General features: G+C 36.7%; 1 protein-coding gene across 2 annotated transcripts in view; it reads right to left on the bottom strand.

Moving 5' to 3' along the window:
• Positions 1-15,421, bottom strand: part of LRRC49 (leucine rich repeat containing 49) — a 139,173-nt gene that overhangs the window by 66,504 nt on the left and 57,248 nt on the right. The window lies entirely within an intron of this gene.

Here is a 15,421-nt window from a genome sequence, read left to right as displayed (position 1 = left end):
ACTCAGGAGGCTGTGGCAGGAGAATTGCCTGACCCCAGCAGGCTGAGGTTGCGGTGAGCCGAGATTGCGCCATTGTACTCCAGCCTGGGTAACAAGAGCGAAACTCCATCTCAAAAAAAAAAATAAAAAAAAAATTGAGAAGATAGTACAGAGAGTTCCCATATACTCCATATCCATTTTCCCCTATTGTCAACATCTTGTGTTAGTATAGCACATTTGGTACAATCAATCAACCAATATCAACATATTCTTAGTAGCTAAAGCCCATATTTTATCCAGGTTTTCCTTAGTTTTTACCTAATGTCCTTTTTCTGTTCCAGGATTCCATTGAGGATACCATATTACATTTAGTTATATCTCCTGAGGCTCCTCTTGGCTGTGACACTTTCTCAGACTTGTTTTTGATGACTTAACAGTTTTGAGGAATACTCATCAGTTATTTTGTAGGATGACCCTCTATTAGGATTTGTCTGATATTTTTCTGTTGATTAGATGGGGGTTAAGATATATACAATTTTTTTGGGGGGGGACTAGGTCTTACTCTGTCACCCAGGCTGGGCTTCAATGCTGCTATCATAGCTCACCCTAACCTCAAACTCTTGGGCTCAAGCAATCCTCCCATGTCAACATCCCAGAGTAGTTGGAACTACAGGTGTGTGCCATCATGCCTGGCTAATGTTTTACTTTTTATTTTGTCTACAAAATAAAAAGGGTCTCACTATGTTGCCCAGGCTGGTCTAGAACTCCTGCTGAAGCAATCCTCCCACCTTGGTTGCCCAAAGTGCATGAGCCACTATGCCCAGCTGGTACATATTATTAATATGACTTATCACTGTTGATGTTGACCTTGATCAACATGTTTAAGGCTGAGGCTGAGATCATGTTCTTCAGGTTTCTCCAATGTAAAGTTACTATTGTAGCCTCTCCTTTTCATACTCAACTATTTGTAAGGAAGTCACCGTGGGCAGCTCACACTTAGGGAGTGGGACGTTAAGCTCCTCCTCCTTGAGGACAGAGACTCTGGACTCATGGATATTCATTTTATACTTTGGATTATTATCCAGTGCGATTTTGCTTATTTTGTTCAACTTGTTCCAACTTTGGCCATTGGAAGCTCTTTCAGTGGGCTCCTATGCCCCTTTGGCTCCCATCAATGTGGATTTTTTTTTCTTTTTCTTAGCATTTTCTTACTTTCTGGCACTACAAGATTTTCTGGACTCATCTATTTTCTAGACTAATTCCTGTCCTGGTCCTAGAAGCCATTTCTGAGGAGTCATAGTTCTTTTTATTGGCAACTAGTATTAGAAACAAAGATCTGGGGGCTAAGTGTACTTCTTGCTACTGTGGGGTCATATCCTTTACTCCCTCTCAGCTGACACAGCAAGAATATATAACAATATATATGTGTGTACAGAAACTTGTGTATATGCATATATACATAAATATTTTTCTAAGTAACTGTGTCTATATTAAGCTAAAGATGAGTGCACACTGATGTCTCCAACTCTAATCCAACTCTAATCCATCACCAAATGAATTATTCTAGCCTCCTTCCCTTGCTTACCTTAAAATTTCTACTCCAACAAGAAGTTTGGCTCCAAATCATCTGCTCTCCATTTACTTAATTATTCAATTCCAGTATGTATTTATAGAGGTATCAGAATTTTTGATGTGTACCCCCAATGAGAAACAACTTTATCAACTAAAGTACAATGATTAGGTGTAATTGCTTTTGCATTTAGTCTTACAGGCTCATTTCCAAAGTTTCTTAGATGAGTGCTTTTTCCCCCTCAACCCTTTAGGGAGGTTGTTTCATATATTTGTAATACAGTTAGATTCTCTTGCCAGTCCGTATTCCTTTCTGAGATCCTTTAAACTCCTAAATGATTTTTTAAATTTGCATATATTAAGGTTTACTTTTTATGATGTAAATTTCTACAGGTTTTCACAAATGCATAATGTCATGCATCCACCATTAAAGTATCTTAGAGTAGTTTCATGACACTAGAAAAATCCCCTGTACTTTAGCCATTTGATCTCCTCTCCTCCTCCCAAAACTCTGGCAACCACTGATCTTTCTACTGTCACTATAGTTCTGCCATATCTAGAATGTCATATAATTGGAATCATGTAATATGTAGCCTTTTCAGATTAACTTCATTCACTTAGTAATATGTATTTAAGTTTCAACCATGTCTTTCTGTGGCTTCATAGCTCATTTCTTTTTATCACTGAGTAATATTCCATTGTATAGATGTACCATAGTTTCTTTAACCATTCACATATTGAGGACATCTTGGCTGCTTCCAGTTTTTGTTGATTATGAATAAAGCTGCTGTAAATATTCACCTGCAACTTTTTGTGTGGGCATAGGTTTTCAACTGGATAAATAACTAAGAGTATAACTGCTGACTATGTTTATTTTAGCTTTGTAAGAAACTGCCAAACTGTCTTCCAAAGTGGCTGTATCATCTTGCAATCTTAACACCTCCCCATCCTCACCAGCATTTGGCATTTGCGTTCTAGGATTTCAGCCATTCCAAGAGGTGTGTAGTGGTATCTCATTGTTTTAATATGCAATTCCCTAATTACAAAAGATGCTGAGCATCGTTTCATACACATACTTGCCATTTGTGTATCTTCTTTCTGTTTTCAGCTCTTTAGCCCATTTTAAATTGGATTCTTTCTTTTCTTACTGTGGAATTTTAAGATTTTTTTAAAAATTTGGATACAAGTCTTTTATCAGATATATGTTTTGCAAATATTTATCCCAGTCTGTGGTTTGTCTTTTCATTCTCCTAACAGTGTCTTTCAGAGGACAGATGTTTTTAATTTTAATGATGCGCAACTTAACAATTTTCTCTTTCATGGATCCTACTTTTGGTCCTGCCTCTAAACGCTAATTGCCAAATCCAAGGCTGTCTAGATTTTCTCCTAAGTTTTCTTTAGAAGTTAATAGTTTGGCTCGGTGCAGTGGCTCATGCCTGTAATCCCAGCAGCTTGGGAAGCTGAGGTGGGTGGATCACGAGGTCAGGAGTTTGAGACCAGTCTGGCCAAGATGGTGAAACCCGGTCTCTACTAAAAATACAAAAATTAGCCAGGTGTGGTGGCTGGTGCCTATAATCCCAGCTACTCGGGAGGCTGAAGCAGGAGAACCGCTTGAACCTGGGAGGTAGAGATTGCAGTGAGTCAAGATCATGCTACTGCACTTCAGCCTGGGTGACAGAGCAAGACTCCATCTCAAAGAAAAGAAGTTTAATAGTTTTGTTTTGTACATTTAAGTCCATGATCCGTTCTGAGTTATTTTAGTGAAAGGTATGTGGTCCATGTCTATACTACTTTTTTTTTCACATGGACATCCAATCATTCCAGTACCGTTTGTTGAAAAGACTATCCTTTCTGTATTGAATTGCTTTTGCTCCTTTATCAAAGATCACCTGACTGTATTTGTTTGGGTCTATTTCTGGGCCTTTTATTTGGTTCCGATGATATATGTGTCTACTCTTTAACCAATACCACACTGTAGGGATTACTGTAGTTTTATAAGAGATCTTTATTATGTAGCTTTGAAATGATTTAAACACTTTGTTTATTTACTACATGAATGACACGTTTTGCTGTGATAAGAACATGAAGAGTAATTCCTCTATTTGTGAAAATGTTTTATCACTCCTCATCAGACCACATATGTGAGTTACTAGGCTCAACTACCAGACTCTAAAAACACATATAAATCCGGCCGGGCACGGTGGCTCACGCCTGTAATCCCAGCACTTTGGGAGGCCGAGGCAGGTGGATCACGAGGTCAAGAGATCGAGACCATCCTGGTCAACATGGTGAAACCCCATCTCTACTAAAAATACAAAAAATTAGCTGGGCATGGTGGCGCGTGCCTGTAATCCCAGCTACTCAGGAGGCTGAGGCAGGAGAATTGCCTGAACCCAGGAGGCGGAGGTTGCGGTGAGCCGAGATCGCGCCATTGCACTCCAGCCTGGGTAACGAGCGAAACTCCGTCTCAAAAAAAACAAAAAACAAAAAACAAAACAAAACAACAACAAAAAAAACACATATAAACCCAAGATTTTGACAGATTGAGAACCTAAGCTTTGTCAGGGCAACTCTATGTCAGACACTTTTCCAAAGACCGAAATATAAGACTAGCAGCGTTACCCTCTGTCAGCCTTTGAACTATTCTCCAAAGCCCAGCAACACTGGCACTGCTTGCTAGTATTGAGGGACCTTGCATGTTGTCATGCATGTGCACTGTGTTGATCAAACCATCTCTCCCGAAACCACTTATAGAAAGGTACTCTCCAAACTTTGACTAGACTTTACATCCACAGAGGCATGCTTCCATCCTAATTTAGCAAATAGACTTTAAAAACTGGACTCTAAACTAAATTGGAACTCATTTGCTATGTGGATATTGTACTTTATCTATGGAGTATATTCTTTGTGATATTTGTTCCTGTTATTATGCCATTCTTTGAGCATTATGAAGAAAAATGATAAGCTCTTTGTATGGCAATAAACTGTGTGATTTGTGAAATCATACTTTGATCATCTGTTTATTTTAACTATACAAAGCAGTCTTGAAAAAGGTTACTGTGAATCCTCCAACTTTATTCTTCAGTATTGTGTCACTATTCTAGGTCTAGCCTTTTCATATAAACTTTAAAATCCAATTGTTACCTATAAATAACCTGTGGGATTTTGATTGGGATTTTCATTTTTTAAAGAAATAATCACTTTTCTAAATAATACCCAGAGCACCTTGGTAAAACTCATTTATATTACTCATTCTCATTCAGTACACAAATACTTTACAAATACTTTATTTATTCAGGCACTAAATTACCAATACTTTACAGTACCATAAAGTTTTTATTCAGGCACTAAAGTAAATATCTCTTCACACTGTGTCAACAAAAGCTGGATGATATAGAATATTCTCAGTATAGAAAATAGCATAGGTACTAACAAGGTTGAGGCAAGTTCTACAGCAAGACAAAAGTCTGCTGTTTTTATTGTCATATGTAAATATTTCTTCTATGTTTTCCTCACACTCAAGGTAAAAAGATACACTGCTATTAATTATTTCACTTCGGAGCTTGTCTTAACCAATCTAAAAGGTAAATCTCACAATTTACATGCAACTCATAGGGTTTGAGACATGTTTAGATAAATATGGGAAGGCATTTGTAACAGAGTAGCATATGAAGGTGAAAATGTGAGTTTATAAATTTAAGCTTAATCATCACTTCAAGTATAAACAAGCTTGAACAAACATAATTTTCCTACCTAGCATTGTCAAAATTCATTTTCTTCATCAATATAAAAATCTCAGAACAGTTTCTGGTATTTGAGATGGCTGTTTTTTCTCCTTCCCCCATAGTTATTTACATAAAGCTTGAATCAAATAAAAATGCTTTTGAAGGCAATGGTTTATGTCTTCTACTTTGTTAAAGTGAACTAATTCATCACCTTCTCTCCACAAATCTGCTTCTCTAAGTATATTTTCTATTTGATAAATGATGTCACCATCAAACCAATAATTGAGAATGGGAACTGTAAAGAGTCATGAAGGGATTTTAAGGCGGGTCATATGATCAGAATAATATTTTAGAAAAATCACAGCTTAATAACATCATGGAGGGTAGAAGAAAAAGAAAAGAGAGAAGAGTCAAAAGCTAGTTATAAAGTAGACTGCAGTAATAGAGGTGAAAAACAGTAAGGGCTTGACATATCAAAATCCAAGACAGTGATCAGGAGAGTAAAGAGGGGATAGGTTCTATGGAAGTTTAGAGTGTAGCATGGACAGAAATTAGTAATCATTTGAATGTAATAAAGAAAGGAATCCAGAATAACTTCCAAGTTTCTCTCTCAGGTGAACAACTAGAGTCATGGATACAAGGGTACATACTCTGTCAAAATTCATTGAACTCTACATTTAAAATGTGTGAATTTTATTACATGTAACTTATATCTTTAAAAATTGATTCACAGAGAAATTTTAAATTATAAAAAATGTATATTTGACAGATTATCTTCTCATCTATCAGGTCTCCTTTTCCTGGAACAGTGTTACATTGGTGGCCAGTGGCTATTGAGATACATTTCAAAAGGGTTTTCACTAAGCTTTCCTCCAGCTACTATAGGATGGGCTCACTAATTTCAACCTTAAGGCGTTAACTAATGTGAAGAGCAGAGGCAACAAAGCCAGTAGATGTTGAAGAGCATTTTTTTTTTCAATACTCAATCTAACTGAATAGAATTAAACTGTAAGGTTCTTGAAGACTAGAAAGGTACTATGACCACTGCCCCAATGCCTAACTTAAGACCTGTCTTTAGTAAGTGTGCAATAAAGTTTTGGTGAATGAATGAAAAAATGTGATGAATTAAAATAATTCCAAAGGACTTATCCTTGATTTAAGAAAATGAATGAGTGAATTTTCTTACACTTTTCTTGGAATTATTATTTAAAAGGTAATATAATATTTAAGAATCATTATGACCCAATATATATTACTAATCAGGCAGATGCACTTAAAAGTGAAAATAATATGTACAAAAGCATGGACAAGCTAGAAAACTTAACTTTGTTATGGATAGATTCTAATTTTGTTATTTGCTATTTATTTACAAGCTACATTATAGAGTCTATGATTTGTTTCTTATTGCTAAGTATAATTTTAAACTAAAGTGATTGTAACTGTTCCCAGCCCTGTCTCACAAGTATTACTTTGGGGAATTGAATTGATCTAATAATTGCCAATGGAATTGGTCTAATAATGGGTGATATCACACAAAACTAAACAGTATCTTCATTTAATTAAATACGAAGCACTTTTGCATGTATTGAAGAAAACAGTATGCCCAGTGCACATTATGAAGCACTTCAGAGATCTAAAAGATCTGTAGATGCCTATATGGTCTACGTCTATAATTCAAGCACAACAAAAAAGTGGCATCAGGAATGGGGACATCACTGCAATCCTCAGCAGGTACTATCTGCGCAACTGCTCCCAGATCAGCTACTAGTGTTGACATTCAGACTGGAGTCTTTATGCTTTGGATAGTTTTATTAAAGTAAAAATAAATCTGTATTTGATCCAGAAGATTCCTCACAAAATTTCATTTCCATCTGCCAAGAATTTAACCAATAAACATGCCAGACATTCCTAGAAGCTCACTAACAAAGAGCATATGATTTTAAAGACGTTCTCTAACCAAATAAAACATTACTCTTAAGTACAAATACAGGCTAATGATGGGTTATGTCTTACCTAACCAAAGAAAATCAAAAGCAGACTGTTTTTTAAAAAAAACAACCTGGAAAAAGAACAGTAAGTATAGTGAAATACCGGTTTTAAAAACAGTCTCTCTCGTTCTTTCTCTCTCTCTCTCGTTTTTTTTTTTTTCTTGGTGGAGGGGTTAAGAACACTCAGTTGTTGCTCTCATCTCTTCAGAGTACCAAGAATGAAAAAGCTTTGGTTCAAAGGCTGACATTTAATTGATAATTGACTTTAATCTTTTTCCAGATTACTCATACATTTGTTCTTCCCATAGTAGTCTCTTCACATTGCCACATCTGCTTCCTATCTGCTAAAGAACCTATAGAGAAACAATCTGTCCCAAATGATAAAAATTTATATCCCAAAAGGAAAAGAAACTATTTTAGTACATTTTATGCTTACTTAATAAAATACGGAGAAATAAAATTTCCATATATGCATGTATACGACATAGATATTTAACTAACAATTCCTAAATATCAGTCAAATCTCTTCAACTAGAAATTTGCCTTCTCTAAGTAAGCTAAGTACTTTAGAAAAGGGGGTTTTCATCTTTTATACCAGTAAGGTGCCATGATCTCTAAAATAATATTAATGAAAAGTTCACTTATTTTATATCGATCAGTGAGAATTTTTCTGAATAGTTACTATTTGCCTAGAGGGCTGAAGTGAAATGAAACAGTAGAATAAATCATCAAGTGTGTTCACAAGGACTGAAATATACACAACTGACAAATATAAAATCACTAGAAAGATGTATAACATATAATCAAGTATTAAAGAGCAACACACAGTTTAAAAAAAAGTACACATACATATACACCATGGAATACTATGCAGCCATAAAAAAGGATGAGCTCATGTCCTTTGCAGGGCATGGATGAAACTGGAAACCATCATTCTCAGCAAACTAACACAGGAACAGAAAACCAAACACCACATGTTCTTACTCATAAGTGGGAGATGAACAATGAGAACATATGGGCACACGGAGGGGAACATCACACACCAGGGCCTGTCAGTTGTTGGAGGGCAAGGAGAAATACCATTAGGAGAAATACCTAATGTAGATGACAGGTTGATTTCACTAGAAAGATGTATAATATATAATCAAGTAATAAAGAGTAAAGCACAGTTAAAGAAAAGTGTGCATACATATACACCATGGAATACTATGCAGCCATAAAAAAGGATGAGTGCATGTCCTTTGCAGGGACATGGATGAAACTGGAAACCATTCTCAGCAAACTAACATAGGAACAGAAAACCAAATACTGCATGTTCTCACTCATAGGAAGGAATTGAGCAATGAGAACACATGGACACAGAGAGGAGAACATCACACACTGGGGCCTGTTGGAGGTGGTGGGGGGCAAGGGAGGGATAGCATTAGGAGAAATACCTAATGTAGATGACAGGTTGATGGGTGCAGCAAACCACCATGGCACGTGTATATCTGTGTAACAAACCTGTACTTTCTGCACATGTACCCCAGAACTTAAAGTATAATAAAAAATAAATTAACAAACCTGCACGTGTACCCCTGAACCTAAAATTTTAAAAATAAATCAAATATAAAATTTAAAAAAAATCCACAAGGTTTCAAAAAGTAAAACTTGAATTTACTGTGTGCCAAGTACTATGTTGTATTCATGCAAATGAAGTGATGCGTAAGCATTGTGATAGGTATTGTAAGTAATCTAGAGATGATTTAAAGTATACAGAAGGATGTGCATAGGTGATACACAAATATTATGCCATTTTGTATCAGGGAACATTGGTGGATTTTGATATCCACAGGAGGGGGTGTGTGGGTTCCTAGAAGCAATCCCACAAAGATACGGAGGGAAAACTATATAGTAAATCATAAACCAGTAACATGGTCACTTATTATAATTAACAAGTATTGTGTGCTATACATAACTGTAGGTGCCATGGTTTGATATGACTGGCAGCTCAGTAAGTTTGTTTACATCACCAGCACCAAAAACACATAAGTAACGAGTTGTGCTATGATATTCTGATGGCTATGATGTCACTAGACAATACGAGTTTTTGAGCTCCTTTACAGTAACAGGTAACCACCATTGTAAATGTGGTCCACCATTGACCAAAATGTTGTTATGTAGTGTACGACTATATAGGTCTGTGTGTTGTATGTAAACCTAAAGTGTTTCAGAAAGACCAGGGCTTGGTAAACTACAGCCTACAGGCCAAATATGCTCTATCATCTGTTTTTGTGTGGCCCACAAGTTAATAATGGCCTCTTCGTTTTTAAATGGTTGGAAAAAATGTCAAAAGAAGAATACGTCATAAATGAAAATTATATGAAATACAAATTTCAGTGTCCATAAATAAGTTTTATTGAAACACAGCTCTGCCCACTTATTTACATATTATTTTTGGCTGCTTTTGTGTTACAAAGGCAAAGTTAAGTACTTGAAACAGACATCACCTGGCCTGCAAAGAATCATGTTCATGACAGCAATCTAAGTTATCTAAATACACACAGACACACACACATATATACATGCATACTTCCTAATTCTATCCACTGAGATGGCCAAGACACAATGATACCTCAAAAAGGATGAACACACCTTGCACTCAAATCTTAGTTTCTAAACAGCATTCTCCACTAAAAATCATTAGAACTCCTTGGGGAAATGGCTGATTCCGGAGCTAGGACTGTAAAAGTATACAATCAGCCTGGAACATCTTGTTGTGCCAGAAAGGAAGGAAGTACTTAAAGAATGAGGATACATCAAAAGACTACAGGAGCCTGCTTGAGAAATCAGAGAAAATTTGAACATCAAAATAAATAATAATAGTAAAGGATTGCATCCCTCTTTTGTTCCCTGTATGCAAAAAAATCTTTGCTAATGGAATCATAATCCCTGAGGGCTAAAAGTATGACCCCCTCTAATATTAATACAAATACATTTTAACAGATATTCCCAGCTTTGAAAGGCACGACTCCAAGAGTTAATGCCTTAGTGGTAGAATGAAAAGCAGTGGGTAAAGCATACGTGCTCTATCAGGAGTGCAATGAAGTGAAGTTAGATTTAGGCAGAGGTATGTGTGTGCTTATCCATAATGTGTTAATATATATTTGAGAGATATTAACTCTCTGAGAGGGACAGGGGAACCATGCTGTGGAAAAAGGAGGAACCTCTGATATCTAGGTCAGGCAGACAGATGGCAACAAGGGGTGGGGGAGATTGAAAGTAGAACACAAACGAACACACACACGTGTGCACACACATATGCACACACACAGGAAATGGGATGAAATTACCCAAAGTAAAGGAGATACTGAACAGCTAGCTCTAACATTAATGTGAGCAAAGGCATGAAAGAGGAAGTAAGTTTATTGGACATCTATTGTTATCTTCTTGCCCAACTTCCCTTCCCTTGGTAACAAAACACCTTTTCCTGTAGTAAACCCAGTCCACAAACTGATACCACTCTTGTTGTCCTAGGGGATACGGACCATATGTCCTCGGATTGAGCATTCAGTATGTCCTGTATGTCCCTGGCTGTGGTGATTCATTCCAAGTGGGCACCTGACCTAAATAAGCACAATCAGAATCCTCTGCAGCAGTGCTTCCCAGACTGTAACGTGCATTTAAGTCACCAGAGCACCTTTTAAAATGACAGTTCTGACCCAGAGATCTAGGGTAGGGCTTGAGATCCTGGACTTCCAATAAGCTTCCCAATGATGTTAATACTGCTGGTTCAGGGACACAATTTTGAACATTAAGTCTCTTTAGAACCTTCTGCCAGAGCAATCAGGGACGAAGCATTCTTTATACTAGAGCTGCTAAGTGACAGACTGTGATTCTCAGGCTGTTGGATTTTCCAAAAGTGGTAGGTTTTTTTTTTTTTTTTTAATGTTTCTGTCACTTATGTCTTTGTGTGTTCTCTGTCATTAGGTTATATACTCATAAAAAACTAAAGTCATATATTTAACTTCTGTTACTCTCCACAATGCCTTTTTTGGTATTTTATACACAAAGATGCATAATCAATGTTCTTCAATAACCAACTGGGGAAAAAAACTTGAATTCTTTAGATGAAAGAGATAGAGAAGATATTTTAATGACATTGTAAAGGACAGAAAAGAGGAGGATCAGTTACTAGCTATCACTATTGAGGTAAAAACAAAACATCCTCAAGATATCCCTAAGATAATCTTAGATCCTAAACTCACCCACCTATGAAAAACTGGCATCACTCATAATCCCTGAAGTGGGTAATTTTGGAGAACAATAAGCCAATACCCATGAAATGCCAAAAAGAGAGCCCCAAAAACAAGTTCGAAGAAACTAGCAGAAAAATATTATTAATCTCATTTACACATTTACTCAGTGCTTCCCAGGAGATTCCTAAACTAAAAACCATGGTCTCTAACCTGGGGGTCTACAAGTGACATTGTCTACTTCTTTTTAAGCTATAAAAAGGATGTTTTCTGAAAACAAAAAGGGACTAGAATAGACATTTCCCAAAAGAGGATTACAAATGGCCAAACTATAGATTAAAAAAAAAAATCAAGGAAATTCATTAAATTAAAACCACAATGAGATATCATCTCACACCTGTTAGGATGGGTATTATCAAAAATCAGAAGATAAGTGTCAGTGAGGATGTGGAGAGAAGAAAACCCTTGTACATTGTTGGTGGTGATGTAAATTAGTACAATCATTATAAAAAAGAGTATGGAGGTTCCTAAAAAATTTAAAATTAGAGCTACCATATGAACTAGCAATCCCATTTCTGGGTATATTCCAAAGGAAACAAAATTAACATGTTGAAAAGGTATTGGTACTCTCATGTTCACTGCAGCATTATTCACAAAAACCAAGACATGGAATTAATCTAAGCATCCTTAAACAGATGAATGGATAAAGAAAATGTAGTATATATGCACAGTGGAATACGATTTAGCTTCAGACAGAAGTAAATCCTGTTACTTTTGACAACATGGACAAACCTGGAGGATATTATGCTAAATGAAACAAGCCAGACACAGAAAGACAAATACAACATGATCTTACTCATATGTGGAATCTAAAAAAGTAGAACTCACAGAAGCAGAAAATAGAATGGTAGTTATCAGGGGCTGTGGTCACGTAGGGTGATTGGGGAGATGTTGGTCAAAGGATACAAAATTTCAGTTAGACAGCAGGAATTAATTCAATATGGTGATTATATTTAATAATTTAATAACAATGTATCATATATTTGAAAATTACTAAGACTTTAAATGTTCTTTAATAAAATCTTCAAGATTTTTTTACAAAAAAAGTTAATTATATGAGGTAACATATAGGTTAGTTTTAGTCATTTCATAATGTATATATATATCAAAACATCTTATACACCACAAATACATACAAATTTTATTTGTTCATTTTAAAAATGTTTAAAAACACAAAACCAAACAATGCCCAGAGACTAGTTGACAGTTCTGAATTACTACTCTTTAAGATATTTTGGGGTATACAATTAAGTCACTGCGATACCCTACTGCATATCCAGGATAAACAAACCTAACTGTTTCGCTTCCAGAAGTATCCTCCTTATGGAGAATCCCAACTTCCTTACTTGCATGCAAGCAAAATTTTTTTTTTTGAGACTGAGTCTCACTCTGTTGCCAGGCTGGAGTGCAATGGTGCGATCTCAGCTCACTGCAACCTCCGCCTCCTGGGTTCAAGCAATTCTCCTGTCTCAGCCTCCCAAGTAGCTGGGATTACAGGCGTCTGCCAACACACCTGTCTAATTTTTGTATTTTTTAGTAGAGACAGGGTTTCACCATGTTGGCCAAGATGGTCTCGATCTCTTGACCTTGTCATCTGCCTGCCTCAGCTGCCCAAAGTGCTGGGATTACAGGCGTGAGCCACTGCGCCTGGCTTGCAAGCAAGATTTTTTAAAGAAGAAAATATCCTCCTCTTTTAACCAAGCCCAGTGTCCTTAAAGATCAGGCAATTATTTTCCTTCCTGAACAAGCTGAGTTTCAGCCCTCTAAAAAAATGTCATCTTTAACACTAAAAACAAATATAAAGGAAACAAATTCAACCCATCTAATAACCTAGACAAACACACACACACACACACACACACACACAAACACACACGTTGTTAGATACAGAAATAATGTATTCTTGATTTAAAGGGAATTCATATCCTTTAAGTACTTGACAAGTAAATGGCAGAGATGGTCACGACAATTTGAAAATCTGGTAGATAGAGCTTGCAATTTTTGCCATGACAGCATCAGACTCACCTTCCCAATGTAAACAACTATGAAACTGGACAAAATATATGAAGCAGATGTTGAACAACAGACATCTCAGGGCTGTGATCTTTGAAAGAAGACAGACATATAAAAGCCACATTCATCTTGGTTTTCTGCCTGAGGGTGCTTTCCAGATCATAGCACAGGGAAGTGGATCCAAAGAGAGAACAGAGGTCTCACTAGATAGATGAAATAGTAGTCAGAATTTGGGTCTGCTGAGGCTACTGGAATTTGAAGGGGATTGGAGAGGAGGGAACCTTGCAGAGAAGAAATTCCAGAAGTCTGCATAAGGGTTTCTTGAGTATTTGGCTAAATATTAGGATATGGGTACACAGGGTACAATTCCACAAAGCCTAGCAAAATATAACTATTGAGGGGCTGTGAGATAATAGTATCTATGGGTCACAGGGAACTGGGAGACATCATAATTCCAACCAAATAGAGTGAAGAGACCTCAATCAACACCCAGATTATATATTTGAAGTCCAAGAAAGGCCATGCCTTAGGTGTAAGGCGACTATATGTCAAGAAACAATGTGAATATTTTCATGTTTCTGCCATGCCATTGTAAGGGCTTTCTGAGCAAAGAAAATTGGCACTTTAAAGGGTGATTGAACAGATAGAAATAATAAGAACAATATGGAAATTTAGGCCAGGTGTGGTGGCTTATGTCTGTAATCCCAGCACTTTGGGAGGCCAAGGTATGTGGATCATCTGAGGTCAGGAGTTTGAGATCAGCATGACCAACATGGTAAAACCCTGTCTCTACTAAAATTACAAAAATAGGCTGGGTGTGGTGGTGTGTGCCTGTAGTCCCAGCTTCTCGGGAGGCTGAGGCAGGAGAATTGCTTGAACCCTGGAGGCAGAGGTTGCAGGGAGCTGAGATCACACCATTGCACTCCAGCCTGGGTGACAGAGCAGCAAGACTAGGTCTCAAAGAAAAAAAAGAGAGTGTAATATGGAAATTTATCTCTAAGAACTATGTGTTTACATTGCAAAAGGTAACAAAATGTGGAACGATTTGTTTATATTCCAAAAGATTATTGGCCAAAACACCTTTGACTTTTCTCTTCATAGAGGATTTGTTTACTAGGAAGATAAGGTCTCAGTTTCTCTCTGTGTTCTCTCTTTCTGCCCTGGAGGGGAGAAGGTGCAGTTGTGTAAGCAGCTTCTATATAAGCTCCAAGATTAATAATTTAGGGTTTCTCTCATGTCCTACAGGCCCCTCTTCATACACGCAGGCAACATCTGCATTTATCACATAGCACCATGGGGTAAAATGGAGCATGGGAAACTAACACAACATACTCTGCAGGTAAATAATCAGTCTACCTCAGATATACAAATCTGTGTTTACTGTCATAACAAAGCAAATATAGATATGTTACAGTAGCAGATGGTCAGAAAAGATCTGTCAGTAGTTGATTTCCTCTGTTTAACTCAGTAAGAAGATTTGCATATCATTGGTTATCTTCTAACAAAGGAAAAGTAAAGGCATTCTAACAATAAGCTGCACACTAGAACTAAGGGAAATGAATTTCCTTCAAGCCAAAGTAACATAAGTGACACTTGCAATCCTAGAAGGCACAAGAGTAAAACCTTATATCTCAACTATAGGAATACTATCTAACAACCTGAGCTCATAAAAAATATCAATACCTTCTGAAGGTCAGTGAAATAATTTCCCTCTTAAAATACCAACTAGTACTAAATGAGACAACTGCAGGGCAGTTTAAGTTTTCCTAAAGAGAAATAGATTCTTTTCTAGAAATATAATTGATATAGGGTGACTTATCAAGTTGAAACATAGCTTGAGAAAAATGCAAGG

The sequence above is a fragment of the Aotus nancymaae genome, unplaced genomic scaffold, assembly GCF_030222135.1.
Source record: "Aotus nancymaae isolate 86718 unplaced genomic scaffold, 86718_ANA_hifiasm-v0.15.2.pri h1tg000003l, whole genome shotgun sequence".
Lineage (NCBI taxonomy): Eukaryota > Metazoa > Chordata > Mammalia > Primates > Aotidae > Aotus > Aotus nancymaae.
The sequence above is the reverse complement of the archived record's forward strand: the minus strand, read 5'-3'. Positions and strand labels throughout refer to the sequence as shown.